The sequence below is a fragment of the Saimiri boliviensis genome, chromosome 6 (genome assembly GCF_048565385.1).
Source record: "Saimiri boliviensis isolate mSaiBol1 chromosome 6, mSaiBol1.pri, whole genome shotgun sequence".
Classification (NCBI taxonomy): Eukaryota; Metazoa; Chordata; class Mammalia; order Primates; family Cebidae; genus Saimiri; species Saimiri boliviensis.
In genome coordinates, this window is record NC_133454.1 from 6,062,156 (window position 1) to 6,083,130 (window position 20,975).

Genomic DNA, 20,975 nt, shown 5'->3' on the forward strand with positions numbered 1-20,975 from the left:
AATAATACAAATACACCCCCAAGCTGTGTTATTTTCACAAAGACAAATACAACCCTTACCTGTATGTTTCAAAATAATACAAATACACACTCTAGCTGTGTTATTTTCAAAAATAAAAATAGAACCCTTAGCTGTATCTCGGAAAATAATACAAATAAACCCCCAAGCTGTGTTATTTTCAAAAATACAAATACAACCCTTAGCTGTATCTCGGAAAATAATACAAAAACACCCACAAGCTGTGTTATTTTCAGAAATACAAATTCAACCCTTAGCTGTATCTCGAAAAAAATACAAATACGCACCCTAGCTCTTTTATAGTCAAAAATAAATATACACCTTTAGCTGTAACTCTGAAAATAATACAAATACACACGCAAGCTGTGTTATTGTCAGAAATACAGATAAAACCCTAAGCTGTATCTCGAAAAATTATACAAATACACCCCCAAGCTGTGTTATTTTCAAAAATACAGATACAACCCTTAGCTGTATCTCGCAAAATAATACAAATACACACTCAAGCTGTTTTACAGTCAAAAATACATATACAACCTTTATCTATAACTCGGAAAATAATACAAATACACACCCAAGCTGTGTTATTGTCAAAAATACAGATACAACCCTTAGCTGTATCTCGTAAAATAATACAAATAAACCCCCAAACTGTGTTATTGTCAAAAATACAAATACAACAATTAGCTGTATCTCGTAAAGTAATACAAATACACACCCAAGCTGTGTTACTGTCAAAAATACAGATACAACCCTAAGCTGCATCTCGGAAAATAATTCAAAAACACACCCAATCACTGTTATTTTCAAAAATACAAGTACAACCCTTAGCTGTATCTCGGAAAATAACACAAATACACACCCAAGCGGTGTTATTTTCAAAAATACATATATAACCCTTAGCTGTATCTCAGAAAATAATACAAATACAAACCCAAGCTGTGTTATTTTCAAAAATTCATATACGACCCTTAGCACTATCTCGGAAAATAATACAAATACCCCCCCAAGCTGTGTTATTTTCAAAAATACAAATACAACCCTTAGCTGTATCTCAGAAAATAATACAAATACACCCCCAAGCTGTTTTTTTTCAAAAATACAAATACAACCCTTAGCTGTATCATGGAAAATAATACAAATACAACCGCACGGTGTCTTATTTTCAAATATACCAATACAACCCTTAGCTGTATCTCAGAAAATAATACAAACACACACCCAAGCTGTGTTATTTTCAAAAATAAAAATAAAAACCTTAGCTGTATCTCGGAAAATAATACAAATACACCCCCAAGCTGTGTTATTTTCAAAAACACAAATACAACCCTTAGCTGTATCTCGGAAAATAATACAAATACACGCCCAAACTGTGTTATTGTCAAAAATACATATACAACCCTTATCTCTATCTCTGAAAATAATACACATAAACCCCAAGTTTTGTTATTGTCAAAAATACAGATAGAACCCTTAGTTGTATCTTTGAAAATAATACTAATACAACCCAAAGCTGTGTTATTGTCAGGAATACAAATACATCCCTTAGCTGTATCTTTGAAAATAATACAAATACACCCACAAGCTGGGTTATTGTCAAAAATACAAATACAAACATTAGCTGTATCTTGAAAAATAATTCAAATACACCCACAAGCTGTGTTATGGTCACAAATACAAATAAAACCCATAGCTGTATCTTGGAAAATAATACAAATACACCCCCAAGCTGTGTTATTGTCAAAAATACAAAGAGAATCCTTAGCTGTATCTCAGAAAATAATACAAATACACCCCCAAACGGTGTTATTTTCAAAAATACAAATACATCCCTTAGCTGAATGTCGGAAAATAATACAAATACACCCCCAAGTTGTGTTATTTTCAAAAATACAAATACAACCCTTAGCTATATCTAGGAATATAATACAAATACACCCCCAAGCTGTGTTATTTTCAAAAATACAAATACAAACCTTAGCTGTATCTCGGAAAATAATACACATACTCACCAAAGCTGTGTTATTTTCAAAAATAAAAATACACCCCTTAGCTGTATCTTTGAAAATAATACAAAGACACCCCCAAGCTGTATTATTTTCAAAAATAAAAATACAACCCTTAGCTCTAACTTGGAAAATAATACAAATACACCCCCAAGCTGTGTTATTTTCAAAAATAAAAATACAACCCTTAGCTGTATCTCGGAAAATAATACAAATACACCCACAAGCTCTGTTATTTTCCAAAATACAAATACAACCCTTAGTTCTATCTCGGAAAATAATACAAATACACACCCAAGCTGTGTTATTTTCAAAAATACAAATACAACCCAAAGCTGTATCTCAGAAAATAATACAAATACACCCCCAAACGGTTTTATAGTCAAAAATACAAATACAACCCTTAGCTGTATCTAGGAATATAATACAAATACACCCCCAAGCTGTGTTATTTTCAAAAATACAAATGCAACCCTTAGCTGTATGTCAGAAAATATTACAAATACACCCTCAAACTATGGTATTTTCAAAAATACAAATTCAACCCTTAGCTGTATCTCGTAAAATAATACAAATACACCCCCAAGCTGTGTTATTTTCAAAAATACAGATACAACCCTTAGCTGTATCTCGCAAAATATTACAAATACACACCCAAGCTGTTTTATAGTCAAAAATACATATACAACATTTATCTGTAAGTCGGAAAATAATACAAATTCACCCCCAAGCTGTGTTATTTCCAAAAATACAAATACAACACTTAGCTGTATCTCGGAAAATAATGCAAATACACCCCCAAGCTCTGTTATTGTCAAAAATACAAATACAACAATTAACTGTATCTTGGAAAAGAATACAAATACAACCCCAAGGTGTGTTATTTTCAAAAACACAAACACAACCCTTAGCTGTATCTCAGAAAATAATACAAATACACCACCAAACGGTGTTATTTTCAAAAATACAAATACAACCCTTAGCTGAATCTCGGAAAATAATACAAATAAACCCCCAAGTTGTGTTATTTTCAAAAATTCAAATACAACCCTTAGCGGTATCTCGGAAAATAATAAAAATACACCCCCAAGGTTTGATATTTCAAAAATACAAAAACAACCCTTAGCTGTATCTCGGAAAATAATACAAATACACCCCAAAGCTGTGTCATTTTCAAAAATAAAAATACAACCCTTAGCTGTATCTTTGAAAATAATACAAAGACACCCCCAAACTGTGTTATTTTCAAAAATAAAAATACAACCATTAGCTCTAACTTGGAAAATAATACAAATACACCCCCAAGCTGTGTTATTTTCAAAAATACAAATACAACCCTTAGCTGTATGTCAGAAAATATTACAAATACACCCTAAAGCTGTTGTATTTTCAAAAATACAAATTCAACCCTTAGCTGTATCTTGGAAAATAATACAAATACACCCCCAAGCTGTGTTATTTTCACAAAGACAAATACAACCCTTACCTGTATGTTTCAAAATAATACAAATACACACTCTAGCTGTGTTATTTTCAAAAATAAAAATAGAACCCTTAGCTGTATCTCGGAAAATAATACAAATAAACCCCCAAGCTGTGTTATTTTCAAAAATACAAATACAACCCTTAGCTGTATCTCAGAAAATAATACAAAAACACCCACAAGCTGTGTTATTTTCAGAAATACAAATTCAACCCTTAGCTGTATCTCGAAAAAAATACAAATACGCACCCTAGCTCTTTTATAGTCAAAAATAAATATACACCTTTAGCTGTAACTCTGAAAATAATACAAATACACACGCAAGCTGTGTTATTGTCAGAAATACAGATAAAACCCTAAGCTGTATCTCGAAAAATTATACAAATACACCCCCAAGCTGTGTTATTTTCAAAAATACAGATACAACCCTTAGCTGTATCTCGCAAAATAATACAAATACACACTCAAGCTGTTTTACAGTCAAAAATACATATACAACCTTTATCTATAACTCGGAAAATAATACAAATACACACCCAAGCTGTGTTATTGTCAAAAATACAGATACAACCCTTAGCTGTATCTCGTAAAATAATACAAATAAACCCCCAAACTGTGTTATTGTCAAAAATACAAATACAACAATTAGCTGTATCTCGTAAAGTAATACAAATACACACCCAAGCTGTGTTACTGTCAAAAATACAGACACAACCCTTAGCTGCATCTCGGAAAATAATTCAAAAACACACCCAATCACTGTTATTTTCAAAAATACAAGTACAACCTTTAGCTGTATCTCGGAAAATAACACAAATACACACCCAAGCGGTGTTATTTTCAAAAATACATATATAACCCTTAGCTGTATCTCAGAAAATAATACAAATACAAACCCAAGCTGTGTTATTTTCAAAAATTCATATACGACCCTTAGCACTATCTCGGAAAATAATACAAATACCCCCCCAAGCTGTGTTATTTTCAAAAATACAAATACAACCCTTAGCTGTATCTCAGAAAATAATACAAATACACCCCCAAGCTGTTTTTTTTCAAAAATACAAATACAACCCTTAGCTGTATCATGGAAAATAATACAAATACAACCGCACGGTGTCTTATTTTCAAATATACCAATACAACCCTTAGCTGTATCTCAGAAAATAATACAAACACACACCCAAGCTGTGTTATTTTCAAAAATAAAAATAAAAACCTTAGCTGTATCTCGGAAAATAATACAAATACACCCCCAAGCTGTGTTATTTTCAAAAACACAAATACAACCCTTAGCTGTATCTCGGAAAATAATACAAATACACGCCCAAACTGTGTTATTGTCAAAAATACATATACAACCCTTATCTCTATCTCTGAAAATAATACACATAAACCCCAAGTTTTGTTATTGTCAAAAATACAGATAGAACCCTTAGTTGTATCTTTGAAAATAATACTAATACAACCCAAAGCTGTGTTATTGTCTGGAATACAAATACATCCCTTAGCTGTATCTTGGAAAATAATACAAATACACCCCCAAGCTGGGTTATTGTCAAAAATACAAATACAAACATTAGCTGTACCTTGAAAAATAATTCAAATACACCCACAAGCTGTGTTATGGTCACAAATACAAATAAAACCCATAGCTGTATCTTGGAAAATAATACAAATACACCCCCAAGCTGTGTTATTGTCAAAAATACAAAGAGAATCCTTAGCTGTATCTTGGAAAATAATATAAATACACCCCCTAGCTGTGTTATTGTCAAAAATACAAATACAACCCTTAGCTGTATCTTGGAAAATAATACAAATACACCTCCACGCTGTGATATTGTCAAAAATACAAATACAACGATTAACTGTATGTTGGAAAATAATACAAAAACACTCACAAGCTGTGTTATTGTCAAAAATACAAATACTACCCTTAGCTCTATCTCTGAAAACAATACACATACACCTCCAAGCTGTGTTATTGTCAAAAATACAGATACAACCCTTAGCTGTATCTTTGAAAATAATACAAATACACCCCAAAGCTGTGTTTTTGTCAGGAATACAAATACATCACTTAGCTGTATCTTGGAAAATAATACAAATACACCCCCAAACAGTGTTATTTTGAAAAATACAAATACAACTCATAACTGTTTTTTGGAAAATAATACAAATACTCCCCCAAGATTGGTTATTGTGAAAAATACAAATACAACGCTTAGCTGTGTCTAGAAAAGTAATACAAATAGACTCCCAAGCTGTGTTCTTTCAAAAATACAAAAATTCAGCCCTTAGCCGTAATTCGGAAAATAATACAAATACACCCACAAGCTGTGTTATTTTCAAAAATACAAATACATCCCTTAGCTCTATCTTGGAACATAATACAAATACACCCCCAAGCTGTGCTTGTCAATAATACAAATACAATCCTTAGCTGTATCTTGGAAAATAATAGAAATACACCCCCAAGCTCTGTTATTGTCAAAAATACAAATACAACAATTAACTGTATCTTGGAAAAGAATACAAATACAACCCCAAGGTGTGTTATTTTCAAAAACACAAATACAACCCTTAGCTGTATCTCAGAAAATAATACAAATACACCACCAAACGGTGTTATTTTCAAAAATACAAATACAACCCTTAGCTTAATCTCGGAAAATAATACAAATAAACCTTCAAGTTGTGTTATTTTCAAAAATTCAAATACAACCCTTAGCGGTATCTCGGAAAATAATAAAAATACACCCCCAAGGTGTGATATTTCAAAAATACAAAAAAAAACCCTTAGCTGTATCTCGGAAAATAATACAAATACACCCCAAAGCTGTGTCATTTTCAAAAATAAAAATACAACCCTTAGCTGTATCTTTGAAAATAATACAAAGACACCCCCAAGCTGTGATATTTTCAAAAATAAAAATACAACCCTTAGCTCTAACTTGGAAAATAATACAAATACACCCCCAAGCTGTGTTATTTTCAAAAATACAAATACAACCCTTAGCTGTATGTCAGAAAATATTACAAATACACCCTAAAGCTGTTGTATTTTCAAAAATACAAATTCAACCCTTAGCTGTATCTTGGAAAATAATACAAATACACCCCCAAGCTGTGTTATTTTCACAAAGACAAATACAACCCTTACCTGTATGTTTCAAAATAATACAAATACACACTCTAGCTGTGTTATTTTCAAAAATAAAAATAGAACCCTTAGCTGTATCTCGGAAAATAATACAAATAAACACCCAAGCTGTGTTATTTTCAAAAATACAAATACAACCCTTAGCTGTATCTCAGAAAATAATACAAAAACACCCACAAGCTGTGTTATTTTCAGAAATACAAATTCAACCCTTAGCTGTATCTCGAAAAAAATACAAATACGCACCCTAGCTCTTTTATAGTCAAAAATAAATATACACCTTTAGCTGTAACTCTGAAAATAATACAAATACACACGCAAGCTGTGTTATTGTCAGAAATACAGATAAAACCCTAAGCTGTATCTCGAAAAATTATACAAATACACCCCCAAGCTGTGTTATTTTCAAAAATACAGATACAACCCTTAGCTGTATCTCGCAAAATAATACAAATACACACTCAAGCTGTTTTACAGTCAAAAATACATATACAACCTTTATCTATAACTCGGAAAATAATACAAATACACACCCAAGCTGTGTTATTGTCAAAAATACAGATACAACCCTTAGCTGTATCTCGTAAAATAATACAAATAAACCCCCAAACTGTGTTATTGTCAAAAATACAAATACAACAATTAGCTGTATCTCGTAAAGTAATACAAATACACACCCAAGCTGTGTTACTGTCAAAAATACAGATACAACCCTTAGCTGCATCTCGGAAAATAATTCAAAAACACACCCAATCACTGTTATTTTCAAAAATACAAGTACAACCCTTAGCTGTATCTCGGAAAATAACACAAATACACACCCAAGCGGTGTTATTTTCAAAAATACATATATAACCCTTAGCTGTATCTCAGAAAATAATACAAATACAAACCCAAGCTGTGTTATTTTCAAAAATTCATATACGACCCTGAGCACTATCTCGGAAAATAATACAAATACCCCCCCAAGCTGTGTTATTTTCAAAAATACAAATACAACCCTTAGCTGTATCTCAGAAAATAATACAAATACACCCCCAAGCTGTTTTTTTTCAAAAATACAAATACAACCCTTAGCTGTATCATGGAAAATAATACAAATACAACCGCACGGTGTCTTATTTTCAAATATACCAATACAACCCTTAGCTGTATCTCAGAAAATAATACAAACACACACCCAAGCTGTGTTATTTTCAAAAATAAAAATAAAAACCTTAGCTGTATCTCGGAAAATAATACAAATACACCCCCAAGCTGTGTTATTTTCAAAAACACAAATACAACCCTTAGCTGTATCTCGGAAAATAATACAAATACACGCCCAAACTGTGTTATTGTCAAAAATACATATACAACCCTTATCTCTATCTCTGAAAATAATACACATAAACCCCAAGTTTTGTTATTGTCAAAAATACAGATAGAACCCTTAGTTGTATCTTTGAAAATAATACTAATACAACCCAAAGCTGTGTTATTGTCTGGAATACAAATACATCCCTTAGCTGTATCTTGGAAAATAATACAAATACACCCCCAAGCTGGGTTATTGTCAAAAATACAAATACAAACTTTAGCTGTACCTTGAAAAATAATTCAAATACACCCACAAGCTGTGTTATGGTCACAAATACAAATAAAACCCATAGCTGTATCTTGGAAAATAATACAAATACACCCCCAAGCTGTGTTATTGTCAAAAATACAAAGAGAATCCTTAGCTGTATCTTGGAAAATAATATAAATACACCCCCTAGCTGTGTTATTGTCAAAAATACAAATACAACCCTTAGCTGTATCTTGGAAAATAATACAAATACACCTCCACGCTGTGATATTGTCAAAAATACAAATACAACGATTAACTGTATGTTGGAAAATAATACAAAAACACTCACAAGCTGTGTTATTGTCAAAAATACAAATACTACCCTTAGCTCTATCTCTGAAAACAATACACATACACCTCCAAGCTGTGTTATTGTCAAAAATACAGATACAACCCTTAGCTGTATCTTTGAAAATAATACAAATACACCCCAAAGCTGTGTTTTTGTCAGGAATACAAATACATCACTTAGCTGTATCTTGGAAAATAATACAAATACACCCCCAAACAGTGTTATTTTGAAAAATACAAATACAACTCATAACTGTTTTTTGGAAAATAATACAAATACTCCCCCAAGATTGGTTATTGTGAAAAATACAAATACAACGCTTAGCTGTGTCTAGAAAAGTAATACAAATAGACTCCCAAGCTGTGTTCTTTCAAAAATACAAAAATTCAGCCCTTAGCCGTAATTCGGAAAATAATACAAATACACCCACAAGCTGTGTTATTTTCAAAAATACAAATACATCCCTTAGCTCTATCTTGGAACATAATACAAATACACCCCCAAGCTGTGCTTGTCAATAATACAAATACAATCCTTAGCTGTATCTTGGAAAATAATAGAAATACACCCCCAAGCTCTGTTATTGTCAAAAATACAAATACAACAATTAACTGTATCTTGGAAAAGAATACAAATACAACCCCAAGGTGTGTTATTTTCAAAAACACAAATACAACCCTTAGCTGTATCTCAGAAAATAATACAAATACACCACCAAACGGTGTTATTTTCAAAAATACAAATACAACCCTTAGCTTAATCTCGGAAAATAATACAAATAAACCTTCAAGTTGTGTTATTTTCAAAAATTCAAATACAACCCTTAGCGGTATCTCGGAAAATAATAAAAATACACCCCCAAGGTGTGATATTTCAAAAATACAAAAAAAAACCCTTAGCTGTATCTCGGAAAATAATACAAATACACCCCAAAGCTGTGTCATTTTCAAAAATAAAAATACAACCCTTAGCTGTATCTTTGAAAATAATACAAAGACACCCCCAAGCTGTGATATTTTCAAAAATAAAAATACAACCCTTAGCTCTAACTTGGAAAATAATACAAATACACCCCCAAGCTGTGTTATTTTCAAAAATACAAATACAACCCTTAGCTGTATGTCAGAAAATATTACAAATACACCCTAAAGCTGTTGTATTTTCAAAAATACAAATTCAACCCTTAGCTGTATCTTGGAAAATAATACAAATACACCCCCAAGCTGTGTTATTTTCACAAAGACAAATACAACCCTTACCTGTATGTTTCAAAATAATACAAATACACACTCTAGCTGTGTTATTTTCAAAAATAAAAATAGAACCCTTAGCTGTATCTCGGAAAATAATACAAATAAACACCCAAGCTGTGTTATTTTCAAAAATACAAATACAACCCTTAGCTGTATCTCAGAAAATAATACAAAAACACCCACAAGCTGTGTTATTTTCAGAAATACAAATTCAACCCTTAGCTGTATCTCGAAAAAAATACAAATACGCACCCTAGCTCTTTTATAGTCAAAAATAAATATACACCTTTAGCTGTAACTCTGAAAATAATACAAATACACACGCAAGCTGTGTTATTGTCAGAAATACAGATAAAACCCTAAGCTGTATCTCGAAAAATTATACAAATACACCCCCAAGCTGTGTTATTTTCAAAAATACAGATACAACCCTTAGCTGTATCTCGCAAAATAATACAAATACACACTCAAGCTGTTTTACAGTCAAAAATACATATACAACCTTTATCTATAACTCGGAAAATAATACAAATACACACCCAAGCTGTGTTATTGTCAAAAATACAGATACAACCCTTAGCTGTATCTCGTAAAATAATACAAATAAACCCCCAAACTGTGTTATTGTCAAAAATACAAATACAACAATTAGCTGTATCTCGTAAAGTAATACAAATACACACCCAAGCTGTGTTACTGTCAAAAATACAGATACAACCCTTAGCTGCATCTCGGAAAATAATTCAAAAACACACCCAATCACTGTTATTTTCAAAAATACAAGTACAACCCTTAGCTGTATCTCGGAAAATAACACAAATACACACCCAAGCGGTGTTATTTTCAAAAATACATATATAACCCTTAGCTGTATCTCAGAAAATAATACAAATACAAACCCAAGCTGTGTTATTTTCAAAAATTCATATACGACCCTGAGCACTATCTCGGAAAATAATACAAATACCCCCCCAAGCTGTGTTATTTTCAAAAATACAAATACAACCCTTAGCTGTATCTCAGAAAATAATACAAATACACCCCCAAGCTGTTTTTTTTCAAAAATACAAATACAACCCTTAGCTGTATCATGGAAAATAATACAAATACAACCGCACGGTGTCTTATTTTCAAATATACCAATACAACCCTTAGCTGTATCTCAGAAAATAATACAAACACACACCCAAGCTGTGTTATTTTCAAAAATAAAAATAAAAACCTTAGCTGTATCTCGGAAAATAATACAAATACACCCCCAAGCTGTGTTATTTTCAAAAACACAAATACAACCCTTAGCTGTATCTCGGAAAATAATACAAATACACGCCCAAACTGTGTTATTGTCAAAAATACATATACAACCCTTATCTCTATCTCTGAAAATAATACACATAAACCCCAAGTTTTGTTATTGTCAAAAATACAGATAGAACCCTTAGTTGTATCTTTGAAAATAATACTAATACAACCCAAAGCTGTGTTATTGTCTGGAATACAAATACATCCCTTAGCTGTATCTTGGAAAATAATACAAATACACCCCCAAGCTGGGTTATTGTCAAAAATACAAATACAAACTTTAGCTGTACCTTGAAAAATAATTCAAATACACCCACAAGCTGTGTTATGGTCACAAATACAAATAAAACCCATAGCTGTATCTTGGAAAATAATACAAATACACCCCCAAGCTGTGTTATTGTCAAAAATACAAAGAGAATCCTTAGCTGTATCTTGGAAAATAATATAAATACACCCCCTAGCTGTGTTATTGTCAAAAATACAAATACAACCCTTAGCTGTATCTTGGAAAATAATACAAATACACCTCCACGCTGTGATATTGTCAAAAATACAAATACAACGATTAACTGTATGTTGGAAAATAATACAAAAACACTCACAAGCTGTGTTATTGTCAAAAATACAAATACTACCCTTAGCTCTATCTCTGAAAACAATACACATACACCTCCAAGCTGTGTTATTGTCAAAAATACAGATACAACCCTTAGCTGTATCTTTGAAAATAATACAAATACACCCCAAAGCTGTGTTTTTGTCAGGAATACAAATACATCACTTAGCTGTATCTTGGAAAATAATACAAATACACCCCCAAACAGTGTTATTTTGAAAAATACAAATACAACTCATAACTGTTTTTTGGAAAATAATACAAATACTCCCCCAAGATTGGTTATTGTGAAAAATACAAATACAACGCTTAGCTGTGTCTAGAAAAGTAATACAAATAGACTCCCAAGCTGTGTTCTTTCAAAAATACAAAAATTCAGCCCTTAGCCGTAATTCGGAAAATAATACAAATACACCCACAAGCTGTGTTATTTTCAAAAATACAAATACATCCCTTAGCTCTATCTTGGAACATAATACAAATACACCCCCAAGCTGTGCTTGTCAATAATACAAATACAATCCTTAGCTGTATCTTGGAAAATAATAGAAATACACCCCCAAGCTCTGTTATTGTCAAAAATACAAATACAACAATTAACTGTATCTTGGAAAAGAATACAAATACAACCCCAAGGTGTGTTATTTTCAAAAACACAAATACAACCCTTAGCTGTATCTCAGAAAATAATACAAATACACCACCAAACGGTGTTATTTTCAAAAATACAAATACAACCCTTAGCTTAATCTCGGAAAATAATACAAATAAACCTTCAAGTTGTGTTATTTTCAAAAATTCAAATACAACCCTTAGCGGTATCTCGGAAAATAATAAAAATACACCCCCAAGGTGTGATATTTCAAAAATACAAAAAAAAACCCTTAGCTGTATCTCGGAAAATAATACAAATACACCCCAAAGCTGTGTCATTTTCAAAAATAAAAATACAACCCTTAGCTGTATCTTTGAAAATAATACAAAGACACCCCCAAGCTGTGTTATTTTCAAAAATAAAAATACAACCCTTAGCTCTAACTTGGAAAATAATACAAATACACCCCCAAGCTGTGTTATTTTCAAAAATACAAATACAACCCTAAGCTGTATGTCAGAAAATATTACAAATACACCCTAAAGCTGTGGCATTTTCAAAAATACAAATTCAACCCTTAGCTGTATCTCGGAAAATAATACAAATACACCCCCAAGCTGTGTTATTTTCCAAAAGACAAATACAACCCTTACCTGTATGTTTCAAAATAATACAAATACACACTCTAGCTGTGTTATTTTCAAAAATAAAAATAGAACCCTTAGCTGTATCTCGGAAAATAATACAAATAAACCCCCAAGCTGTGTTATTTTCAAAAATACAAATACAACCCTTAGCTGTATCTCGGAAAATAATACAAAAACACCCACAAGCTGTGTTATTTTCAGAAATACAAATTCAACCCTTAGCTGTATCTCGCAAAAAAATACAAATACGCAACCAAGCTCTTTTATAGTCAAAAATACATACACAACCTTTAGCTGTAACTCGGAAAATAATACAAATACACACGCAAGCTGTGTTATTGTCAGAAATACAGATAAAACCCTAAGCTGTATCTCGGAAAATTATACAAATACACCCCCAAGCTGTGTTATTTTCAAAAATACAGATACAACCCTTAGCTATATCTCGCAAAATAATACAAATACACACCCAAGCTGTTTTACAGTCAAAAATACATATACAACCTTTATCTATAACTAGGAAAATAATACAAATACACACCCAAGCTGTGTTATTGTCAAAAATACAGATACAACCCTTAGCTGTATCTCGTAAAATAATACAAATAAACCCCCAAACTGTGTTATTGTCAAAAATACAAATACAACAATTAGCTGTATCTCGTAAAGTAATACAAATACACACCCAAGCTGTGTTACTGTCAAAAATACAGATACAACCCTTAGCTGCATCTCGGAAAATAATTCAAAAACACACCCAATCACTGTTATTTTCAAAAATACAAGTACAACCCTTAGCTGTATCTCAAAAAATAACACAAATACACTCCCAAGCGGTGTTATTTTCAAAAATACAAATATAACCCTTAGCTGTATCTCAGAAAATAATACAAATACACACCCAAGCTGTGTAATTTTCAAAAATTAATATACGACCCTGAGCACTATCTCGGAAAATAATACAAATACCCCCCCAAGCTGTGTTATTTTCAAAAATACAAATACAACCCTTAGCTGTATCTCAGAAAATAATACAAATACACCCCCAAGCTGTGTTATTTTCAAAAATACAAATACAACCCTTAGCTGTATCGTGGAAAATAATACAAATACAACCGCACGGTGTCTTATTTTCAAATATACCAATACAACCCTTAGCTGTATCTCGGAAAATAATACAAACACACACCCAAGCTGTGTTATTTTCAAAAATAAAAATAAAAACCTTAGCTGTATCTCGGAAAATAATACAAATACACCCCCAAGCTGTGTTATTTTCAAAAACACAAATACAACCCTTAGCTGTATCTCGGAAAATAATACAAATACACCCACAAGCTGTGTTATTTTCAAAAATAAAAATATAACCCTTAGCTGTATATCGGAAAATAATACAAATACACGCCCAAACTGTGTTATTGTCAAAAATACATATACAACCCTTATCTCTATCTCCGAAAATAATACACATAAACCCCCAAGTTTTGTTATTGTCAAAAATACAGATAGAACCCTTAGTTGTATCTTTGAAAATAATACTAATAGAACCCAAAGCTGTGTTATTGTCAGGAATACAAATACATCCCTTAGCTGTATCTTGGAAAATAATACAAATACACCCCCAAGCTGGGTTATTGTCAAAAATAAAAATACAACCATTAGCTGTATCTTGAAAAATAATTCAAATACACCCACAAGCTGTGTTATTGTCACAAATACAAATAAAACCCATAGCTGTATCTTGGAAAATAATACAAATACACCCCCAGCTGTGTTATTGTCAAAAATACAAAGAGAATCCTTAGCTGTATCTTGGAAAATAATATAAATACACCCCCTAGCTGTGTTATTGTCAAAAATACAAATACAACGATTAACTGTATGTTGGAAAATAATACAAAAACACTCACAAGCTGTGTTATTGTCAAAAATACAAATACTACCCTTAGCTCTATCTCTGAAAACAATACACATACACCTCCAAGCTGTGTTATTGTCAAAAATACAGATACAACCCTTTGCCGTATCTTTGAAAATAATACAAATACACCCCAAAGCTGTGTTTTTGTCAGGAATACAAATACATCACTCAGCTGTATCTTGGAAAATAATTCAAATACACCCCCAAACTGTGTTATTTTGAAAAATACAAATACAAATCTTAACTGTTTTTTGGAAAATAATACAAACACTCCCCCAATATTTGTTATTGTGAAAAAATACAAATACAACGGTTAGCTGTGTCTAGAAAAGTAATACAAATAGACTCCCAAGCTGTGTTATTTTCAAAAATACAAAAATTCAGCCCTTAGCCGTAATTCGGAAAATAATACAAATACACCCACAAGCTGTGTTATTTTCAAAAATACAAATATATCCCTTAGCTCTATCTTGGAACATAATACAAATACACCCCCAAGCTGTGTTATTGTCAAAAATACAAATACAATCCTTAGCTGTATCTTGGAAAATAATAGAAATACACCCCCAAGCTCTGTTATTGTCAAAAATACAAATACAACTTTTAGCTGTATCTTGGAAAATAATAAAAATACACCCCCAAGCTTTCTTATTGTCAAAAATACAAATATAAGCCTTAGCTGTAACTTTGAAATTAATACAAATACACCCCGAAGCTGTGTTATTGTCAAAAATACAAATACAAAGCTTAGCTGTATCTTTGAAAATAATACAAATACGCCACCAAGCTGTGTTACTGTCAAAAATAAAAATGCACCCCTTAGCTGTATCTTGGAAAATAATACAAATACGCCCCCATGCTGTGTTATTTTCAAAAATACAAAATACATCCCTTAGCTGTATCTCGGAAAATAATACAAACACACGCCCAAGGTGTCTTATTTTCAAAAATACAAATACAACCCTTAGCTCTATGTCGGAAAATAATACAAATACATCAACAAGGTGTGTTATTTTCAAAAATGCAAACACAACCCTTAGCTGTATCTCGGAAAATAATACAAATAAACACCCATTGGTGTTATTTTCAAAAATACAAATATAACCCTTAGCTGTATCTCGGAAAATAATACAAATACACCACCAAGCTGTGTTATTTTCAAAAATAGAAATAAAACCCTTAGCTGTATCTCGGAAAATAATACAAATACACTTCCAAGCTGTGTGATTTTCAAAAATACAAATACAACCCTTAGCTGTATCTGGGAAAATAATACAAATACACCCCCAAGCAGTGTTATTCTCAAAAATACAAAAAAAAAACCCTTAGCTGTATCTCGGAAAATAATACAAATACATCCCCAAGCTGTGTTATTTTCAAAAATACAAATACAACCCTTAGCTGTATCTAGGAAAATAATACAAATACACCTCCAAGCTGTGTTATTTCCAAAAATACAAATACAACCCTTAGCGGTATCGCAGAAAATGATAAAAAATACACCCCCAAGCTGTTTTATTTTCAAAAATACAAATACAACCCTTAGCTGTATCGCAGAAAATAATACAAATACACCCCCAGGTAGTGTTATTTTCAAAAATAAAAGTACAACCCTTAGCTGTATGTCGGAAAATAATACAAATACACACCCAAACAGTGTTATTTTAAAAAATACAAACAAAACCCTTAGCTGTATCTAGGAAAATAATACAAATACACCCCGAAGCGCTGTTATTTTAAAAAATACAAATACAACACTTAGCTGTATCTTGGAAAATAATACAAATACAACCCTAAGCGGTGTTATTTTCAAAAATACAAATACAACCCTTAGCTGTATCTTGGAGAGTAATACAAATACACCCGCAAGCTGCGTTGTTTTCAAAAATACAAATACAACCCTTAGCTGTATCTTGGAAAATAATACAAATAAACCCCCAAGCCGTGTTATTGTCAAAAATACAAATACAACCTTAAGCTGTATCTTGGAAAGTAATACAAATACACTCCCAAGCTGTGTTATTTTCAAAAATACAAATACAACCCTTAGCTGTATCTTGGAAAATAATACAAACACACCCCCAAGCTGTGTTATTTTTAAAAATACAAAAATACAGAACTTAGCCGTAATTCAGAAAATAAGACAAATACACCCCCAAGCTGTATTAATTTCAAAATATAAATACTACCCTTAGCTGTACCTCGGAAAATAATACAAATACACCCCCAGGCTGTGTTATTTTCAAATATACAAATACAACCCTTAGCTGTGTCTTGGCAAATAATACCAATACAACACCAAGCTGTGTTATTTTCAAAAATATAAATACAACCCTTAGCTTTATCTAGGAAAATAATACAAATACACCTCGATACTGTTTTATTTCCAAAAATACAAATACAACCCTTAGCTGTATCGCAGAAAATAATACAAATACACCCCCAAGCGGTGTTATTTTCAAAAACACAAGTACAACACTTAGCTGTATGTCGGAAAATAATACAAATACACACCCAAGCTGTGTTATTTTCAAAAATACAAACACAACCCTTAGCTGCATGTAGGAAAATAATACAAATACACCCCCAAGCGCTGTTATTTTAAAAAATACAAATACAACACTTAGCTCTATCTCGGATAATAATACAAATACAAACCCAAGCGGTGTTATTTTCAAAAATGCAAATACAACCCTTAGCTGTATCTTGGAAAGTAATACAAATACACCCCCAAGCTGTGTTATTTTCAAAAATACAAATAAAACCCTTATCTGTATCTAGGAAAATAATACAAATACACCACCAAGCGCTGTTATTTTAAAAAATACAAATACAACACCTAGCTGTATCTCGGAAAATAATACAAATACAACCCCAAGCGGTGTTATTTTCAAAAATACAAATACAACCCTTAGCTGTATCTCGGAAAGTAATACAAATACACCCCCAAGCTGTGTTATTGTCAAAAATACAAATACAACCCTTAGCTGTATCTTGGAAAGTAATACAAATACACTCCCAAGCTGTGTTATTTTCAAAAATACAAATACAAACCTTAGCTGTATCTTGGAAAATAATACAAATACACCCCCAAGCTGTGTTATTTTCAAAAATACAGAAATACAGAACTTAGCCATAATTCACAAAATAAGACTAATACACACCCAAGCTGTGTTAATTTCAAAAATACAAACACAACCCTTAGCTCTGTCTCGGAAAATAATACAAATACACCCCCAAGCTGTGTTAATTTCAAAAATACAAATACAACCCTTAGCTGTATCTCGGAAAATAATACAAATACACCCCTAAGCTGTGTTATTTTCAAAAATACAAATAGAACCCTTAGCTGTATCTCGGAAAATAATACAAATACTCCCCCAAGCTGTATTATTTTCAAAAATACAAATACAACCCTTAGCTCTATGTTAGGAAATAATACAAACACACCCCCAAGCTGTGTTATTTTCAAAAATATAAATTCAAACCTGAGCTGTATCTCAGAAAATAATACAAATACACCCCCAAGCTGTGTTATTTTGAAAAATACAAATACAACTCTTAACTGTTTTTTGGAAAATAATACAAATACTCCCCAAGATTTGTTATTGTCAAAAATACAAATACAACTCTTAGCTGTGTCTTGAAATGTAATACAAATACACTCCCAAGTTGTCTTATTTTTAAAAATATAAAAATACAGCCCTTAGCCGTAATTCAGAAAATAACACAAATACACCCACAAGCTGTGTTATTTTCAAAAATACAAATACATCCCTTAGCTCTATCTTGGAACATAATACAAATACACCCCAAAGCTGTGTTATTGTCAAAAATACAAATACAATCCCTAGCAGTATCTTGGAAAATAATAGAAATACACCCCCAAGTTGTGTTATTGTCAAAAATACAAATACAACTTTTAGCTGTATCTTGCAAAATAATAAAAATACACCCCCAAGCTTTCTTATTGTCAAAAATACAAATACAACCCTTAGCTGTACCTTTGAAATTGATACAAATACACCCCGAAGCTGTGTTATTGTGAAAAATACAAATACAAACCTTAGCTATATCTTTGAAAATAATACAAATACGCCACCAAGCTGTGTTATTTTCAAAAATGCAAACACAACCCTTAGCTGTATCTCGGAAAATAATACAAATACAAACCCAAGCGTTGTTATTTTCAAAAATACAAATATAACCCTTAGCTGTATCTCGGAAAATACTACAAATACACCCACAAAGTGTGTTATTTTCAAAAATACCTATACAACCCTTAGCTGTACCTCGGAAAATAATACAAATAAACCCGCAAGCTGTGTTATTTTCAAAAATACAAATACAACCATTAGCTGTATCTTGGAAAGTAATACAAATACACCCCCAAGCTGGGTTATTGTCAAAAATAAAAATACATCCCTTAGCTGTATCTCGGAAAGTAATAAAAATACACACCCAAACAGTGTTATTTTCAAAAATACAAATACAACCCTTAGCTGTATCTTGGAAAACAATACAAATACAACCTCAAGCTGTGTTATTTTCAAAAACACAAATAAAACCCTTAGCTGTCTCTTGGAACATAATACAAATACACACACAAGCTGTGTTATTGTCAAAAATACAAATACCACCCTTAGCTGTATCTTGGAAAATAATACAAATACACCCCCAATCTGTGTTATTATTAAAAATACAAATACAACCCTTAGCTGTATCTTGTAAAATAATAGAAATAAACCCCCAAGATGTATTCTTATCAAAAATAAAAATACAACCCTTAGTTGTATCTTGGAAAATAATACAAATACACCCCGAAGCTGTGTTACTGTCAAAAATACAAATACAACCCTTAGCTGTATATTGGAAATTAATACAAAAATATACCCAAGCTGTGTTATTGTCCAAAATACAAATACAACCCGTAGCTGTAACTTGGAAAATAATACAAACACACCCCCAACCTGTGTTATTTTCAGAAATACAAATACAACCCTTAGCTGTATCTTGGAAAATAATACAAATACACCCCCAAACTGTGTTGTTGTCAAAAATACAAATACAACCCTTAGCTCTATCTTGGAAAGCAATACAAATAAACACAGAAGCCGTCTTATTTTCAAAAATACAAATACAACCCTTAGCTTTATCTTGGAAAATAAAAGAAATACACCGCCAAGCTGTGTTATTTTAAAAAATACAAATAGAACCCTTAGCTGTATCTTGGAAAATAATTCAAATACAAACCCAAGCTGTGTTATTGTCAAAAATACAAATACAAACTTTAGTTTTATCTTTGAAAATGACACAACTACACCCACAAGCTCTGTTATTTTCAAGAGTACAAATACAACCCTTAGCTGTATCTTGGAAAATAATACAAATACACCCACAAGCTGTGTTATTTTCAAGAATACAAATACTACCCTTAGCTGTATCTTGGAAAATAATACAAATTCACCCACAAGCTGTGTTATTTTCAAAAATACAAATACAACCCTTAGCTGTATCTTGGAAAATAATACAAATACACCCACAAGCTGTGTTATTTTCAAAAATACAAATATATCCCTTAGCTGTATCTTGTAAAATAGTAAAAATACACCCCCAAGCTGTGTTATTTTCAAGAATACAAATACAACCCTTAGCTGTATCTTGGAAGATAATACAAATTCACCCACAAGCTGTGTTATTTTCAAAAATACAAATACAACCCTTAGCTGTATCTTGGAAGATAATACAAATACACCCACAAGCTGTGTTATTTTCAAAAATACAAATACAATCCTTAGCTGTATCTTAGAAAATAATACAAATACACCCACAAGCTGTGTGATTTTCAAAGATACAAATACAACCCTTAGCTGTATTTTGGAAAATAATACATATACATCCACAAGCTGTGTTATATTCAAAAATACAAATAAAACCCTAAGAGATATCTTGGAAAATAATACAAATACACCCCCATGCTGTGTTATTTTCAAAAATACAAATAAAACTCTTAGCTGTATCTTGGAAAATAATACAAATACACCCCCAAGCTGTGTTATTT